Source organism: Bombina bombina, chromosome 2 (assembly GCF_027579735.1).
Source record: "Bombina bombina isolate aBomBom1 chromosome 2, aBomBom1.pri, whole genome shotgun sequence".
In the NCBI taxonomy this organism is placed as follows: domain Eukaryota; kingdom Metazoa; phylum Chordata; class Amphibia; order Anura; family Bombinatoridae; genus Bombina; species Bombina bombina.
In genome coordinates, this window is record NC_069500.1 from 353,984,868 (window position 1) to 353,990,867 (window position 6,000).

The 6,000-nt window shown below is 37.9% G+C and overlaps 1 protein-coding gene across 1 annotated transcript in view; it reads right to left on the reverse strand.

Moving 5' to 3' along the window:
* The window catches only part of CAMKK2 (calcium/calmodulin dependent protein kinase kinase 2), a 490,619-nt gene extending 490,332 nt beyond the window's left edge, over positions 1 to 287 (reverse strand). The window contains exon 1 of the mRNA XM_053701737.1: positions 204 to 287. The gene's annotated coding sequence lies outside the window, so the exon portion shown is untranslated. The remainder of the gene's footprint in view (positions 1 to 203) is intronic.
* Positions 288 to 6,000: the final 5,713 nt, after the last annotated feature.

A 6,000-nucleotide genomic window follows, 5' to 3' on the forward strand; every position in this document is an offset into this window, starting at 1 on the left:
AAACCGTAATGACTGTTGATGGTTTTCAATAGCAGGTAATGGAGGCTGTCAATGTTCTTCCTCTATGACAGAATTGGATGTTGATGAGTCTAGTACCTAAGCTCACATCAAACTACCCATCACTGTGTATTCACGTCAGCCAACATAAAACACTGGCGCTCCATTCTTGCATTTAAGAGTAGCACATGCAGGGAACCTCTTACCTGCCTCGGGGTGACTGGCAGCGGGTCACGGACAGCATCAGCTACTGCCAAGCCAGCGGTTCTACCAGCTGATGAGAGTTGCAATACGATTGGCTGAAAGGTCTTCCCCCATTATTTTCGTCAACTCCCTCTCCCAGAGTTCGAAGCCAGGACCTGAATGGCCCAGATGTGCAACGATGTAAGAGAGCCTGTGATTGGCTCACAGTCACAACATCTATCTTTTTATTTCACTGAGAGGGGAAGGATGACGATTAACTACTTAGGTTCAGGGGGAATCGGGATGTTAGTCGCTGTCAGTCAGAGTGCATTGATTGCATAACTCGAACTATAAACACCACAAATAAGTTTATATTAAATTAAACATATTACACAGGTCTTTAATCGCACTACTAACGAATATCAAACAAATTGTGAGTGCCAAATAGATGAGCCTTTAATCATATTGTTGTCACACATCAATATATCAAATATTTAATGCGTATATGTGTAGTGGTGTGTTTTATATAGTACTTGGTAGTAAAATAACGTTTTAATATTTCAAGGCACATTATATCTATATTTATATATATATATATATATATATATATATATATATATATATATATATATATATATATATATATATATAATATATATATATATATATATATGTATATATATTATACTGCATATAAATGTACTTAACCAAATAAATGTAAAAATATTTACAACTGTAATTAAATGATTTACAAAGCAATTTATAAACGCCGGTAAAAGAATCACCCTGTAATTACAAGATTTTTCTTGTAATTAAAGTTTCAGACAGAACAAGCAATTTAAAACAACTCTCCAATATACTTTCATTATCAAATTGTGCATTATGTTTTATATGCACACTTTCTGAGGCACCAGCTCCTACTGAACATGTTCAATTGAGAATTAAAGTTTCATGATTCAGACAGAACAAGCAATTTAAAACAACTTTCCAATATACTTTCATAATCAAATTGTCACGCCGCGCCGCTCTAGCTGTTGCTAGGGATGCAGCGCCTGCTACTTTGCTCGTTGCCTAGGGCTGACGTCATCGCCGCACGCTCCTTTCACTCTGAAGCCGGACAGGATCTCCTGTGGCGCAAATTCTGCGCCTAAGTAAGTTGCTCAGTATGTGCCTATCACTGCCCAAGTATAGGTGTTACTTTGTGTGCTCCTGGGTGTGATTGTTACTGTTTACTGGATTGTCATATCGTTATTGAACTCTGCCTGTCTGACTACTCTGCTTGCTTAACCCCTAAAGTACTGGATTGCCTCATTGTTAACAAACCCTGCCTGTCTGACTACTCTGCTTGCTTAACCCCTAAACTACTGGATTGCCTCACTGTTAATGAACTCTGCCTGTCTGACTACTCTGCTTGCTTAACCCCCAAATACTGGATTGCTATACAGTTGCTGAATATTGCCTGTCTGACCACTCTGCCTGTTTATCCCTTGAACCTTTGGACTACCTTACTGTTGCCGAACTCTGCCTGCCTGACCATTCTAGTGGTTTACCCTTGAACTGCCTCACAGCTGGTTTCTTTACCTGTTGCCATCAAAGGCTATCCTGTTTGTCTCCAGTCCTTCAAGTGGTTTACCCTTGAACTGCCTTACCGCTGATTTCTTTACCTGTTGCAGTCAAAGGCTATCCTGTTTGTCTGCAGTCCTTCAAGTGGTTTACCCTTGAGCAGCCTAACCGCTGATTCCCTACCTGTTGCCGTCAAAGATTACCCTGCCTATTGTGAGTACCGCTTACCTCATTTTGCGAACTTTCTCTGCTCTGGGATATTCCCTATCATTCTAGCTTGACACCGGGATAACAAGACTACTGGCCAAGTTTGGTCTGATAGTGGAATATCCCACTAGCATTACACACATTGTGCATATTCTATTTATATGCACACTTTCAGAGGCACCGGCTGCTACTGAGCAATATTCTGCTCATTTCAAATTCAAAGTAAGTGCTATTGCATTGTCTTTTTATTGTGTTTTTTTTTCTTGCATACCGTGTCCCTTTCCAATCAGCCATAAATGAACTCTGTTTAACTTTATGTTACAGTTTAAAATCTGACATTTACAAACATTCTCTAAATTTCCATAGTTTAGGCAATTATTTTTTGTCTTCCAATATATTCAATAAATAAATATTAAAAAAAAACAAAACACTGCACATCATCATACCATAAATATTTTGAATTTACATATAGTAACATACTATTTTTAACAACTTATAATAAAATCAAAACCTTATTTCACAATGTATTATATGTGTGTGTGTGTATGTGTGCTTGTGTGTCAAAAGATCTACCAGTGATTTGGAACGGGAGCATTATAGGCAAACTCAGAGATATTGCAGGTTTGGTAAGGAATGAAAGAGGATGCTAGTGGGTCCGTTCAAGCTCAGTGATCATAATTAATTGCCCTTTAGTCTAGATTAGGGTGACCAGATGTCCCCGATTTTAGGGGACAGTCCCTGGATTGAGGAGACTGTCCCCGGACAAATTATGTCCCCAGAAATTTCCCAGGGAAGACGGTCAGAGTCCCGTGCATGTTAGATGTGTTCGTAGGAAGTTGATAGATTAAACTGTTTTAGACACTGATTAGTTGTGTAGAGCTACAGCAGCGGTTCCGCTTCCCTTGGATACTTTACAGCTGGCGCTCACAGCGCAACTGAAGCTAAAAGCTTCGGACTCCTCTCTATATAGATTGTGAAATGCTGCATGAGGTTTTCCAGCCACGCTTTGCAACAGCTCAAAGGTGCAAGGTAAGTTCCCAGTGGTTGTTAGTGTTTAGTTAATAGCGGAAGCATGTTATATATTGTCAGGTGCAATGGAATCAAGAGGCTGAGCCCTTGGTAGGTAGGTCTAGTATGTTAAATTGGAATGTTTAGAAGTACGTAATCTTTCTAAGATTTTGATTTGTCAAAAACTACAAAGTAGAGGTATCTTCTGGTGATTCATTTTACTAGTGGCCTATTGTGAGGCATTATTACTAAAGCGTGTATAAGAGATTTGTATCTTTGGCTTTGAGTAATGCGTGCGTATTAAAACAACATTTTTATTTGTGTTTTTTGGAAAAAAAGGAATTCTAGTTCTCTATCCAACAACACGATTATCAAGAAATAACTTTTTTTATGTAGGTGTTTAAACTGGTCCTCAACCTCGGTTAAAGGATCACGCTGCTTGGACTGGTGGTAGAAGATAGGGAAGCAATGTGGGAAACTCCCCGGCTTTCTAAATTTTACTAGGTATATTACTTCAGAAGTTTTCAGACCAAGCATAAAAATAGGGTCATGGGAAAAGTTTGAAGAATCATGCACTAAATAATACTCTGGTAATTAGAAAAAAATTTCCATAATTTTTTTGGTACATTTGTACAACTATGCTTGAAGCAAAGAAATCAACTCCAGATTTGGTGATATAAGACTCCTACTAAATGACATTTTTGTAGTATAATGTATTTTTATAGCTACATATTTAAATAAATAAATGAATCAAGATCAATATTTAATTGGGAAATTGGGTAATACTGCTTTGAAGTAGGTAATATAAGCATGTATTATGATATACTAAACTGCATATTAATTCTGGTTATTGATATTACCATTGACAAGTGTAAACTTAAATAATGAAGAAGCTGCATGGAAGACAGTTTTGGTGAGTTGGAGTGGGGTATGGCAGTCAGGGCAGGCATTGAGTAGTCTGGGTACAAAATCTGAATAGGGCATGACCTTCACAGATGTGCACCATGTGCTGCAGTCACCATTTTGCCATGGAAACAAAACTTTTTCCATAAATTATTGCAATCTCTTAACAGCTACTATAGGTGGAGCACAACAGTTACTTTAAAACCCAAGAAATTTTAAAGTTACGGTTCAGAAGTATAGTATTAGAATACAATATTTTTCTTTCTGCTAAAGCCTATGTCTCTGCTTACTCTTAGAGACATGGGGGGATAGTCCCTGCAATGCAGAAGGTCAGATATAAATGTAGAAGGTAAGCTGGGGTCAACTGGACATGGGAGACGCTCAAAACACATCTTGGGCAACTGTATGCTGGATTTTAATTCCCTCTCCTCCTCATCTGCTCTGCTTGTTTCCCAGTGAGTTCCACCGTTACTCTCTAGCTCCTCCCCACTGCTTCTTTTGTATCCCAGAGAGCTTCATTGCTTTCTGTGGAAGTCAGGGGCATATTAAGGCCTAGGCAAACAAGGCCCATGCCTAGGGCGCAAGATTTTGGGGGGGCGGCATTTTTTTCCATTGCCCCCGGCCGCTGCACTAGTAAGTATTGTACTTTTTATTTTGAAAATATTAGACTCCGTCCGACGTCACTTGACGACCTCAACCAATAGCCGCCTTCCTGACTCTGCACATTGCTGAAGTGAGCCATGCATCGCACGTGATCTCCCAGGCAGGCCAGGTGGCAATCGGATTTTGCAGTGGTGCTAAAGAGGCGAAGCCATGAAGAAGCCTGCTGCCTACAATATACATTAGCAGAGTAGTGGGCAGACACAACACACATTCTCAGGTGGGTCACACACTGAGCACGCCACTCACTCGTCTACTCTGTAAGTAAAATAAATGTAATAATATTAATGTAATAATTAAAATAGCAGCACACTGCAGCTCTGTGCCCTTGACTGACTGTTGCTGCCACTTGCCTGGCATGCCTGTATTGAGGATGGTCCCTGCACAGTGCAGTGTTATGTGATGATAACAGTCACAGTGATAAAAATAACAATATGAATTCTGATGATGATCATAGTCAGTATGACGCATATCTATCATTATGACTGTGACATGTTGATATCGTTTTGTCCCCAGAGTAATATTGTAATGTTATGTGTAGAATAATTTATAAATAATGCTAAGGAGCTAAATCAGTTACTAACCTGCACTAAGAAAATTATTTTAAAATATATGTATCTCACATATTCCTATAACTACTCTCCTGAAGGAATTCATTACCATGTTAACTTGTTAAAAAAAAAAAAAAAAAGTGTTTATTTTCATATTTTATTAGCTGGTTTTACTTAAGCCATTTAAAGGGACATTCCAGTCATAATTTAAATGCACATAGATTTATTAAATCTTTGAATAGAAATTTTTTTGCAATATACATGTATTGGCAAAAATGCTTCTAGTAAAAATGATCACTGTTTTAGTGTTAACATTTTTCTCTGCACGTGCATGTGAAGCATAGCTAGATATTGTTACTGCAACCACATTTTACATAATGCAGCTGCTCAGAGCACAAGTGGGGCTTGTGTCATGTCAGCAATTAACAAATTTAGTTATAACCAGATAGTAGGAGCACCTTAGGCTCTTTGAGCAAGTGATGTGTTTAAAATGCTGGTGCACAAAGCATTTTTGCTAATGAATGTATATTACAAAATTGCTTCTATTCAATACCGAAATGCACCCATGGGGTTTCCAATTTTGGCTGGAATATCCCTTTAAAACTCCATAACATGGCTTTATTGGGATTTATTACAATTACTTTTGTGTACTCCCTTTAAAACTCCATAACATAGCTTTAATGGGATTTATTACAATTACTTTTGTGTACTAATTTAAATTAAATATTTATTAGTCACAGGACTCACAGAAATTCTGCAATGAGTTTACAATATATCATAATGAGCTGGTCTATGTATCATAATGAATTTATCTTTAAAAAATGCAATATCTGCATGTGTTCTTTTTGTGTGTTTGAGAAAACAGTGTGTGAAATGTGTCTTCTAGATATCCTTCCTTCCTTGTATTTCTCAAAACAAACTTCTCAAC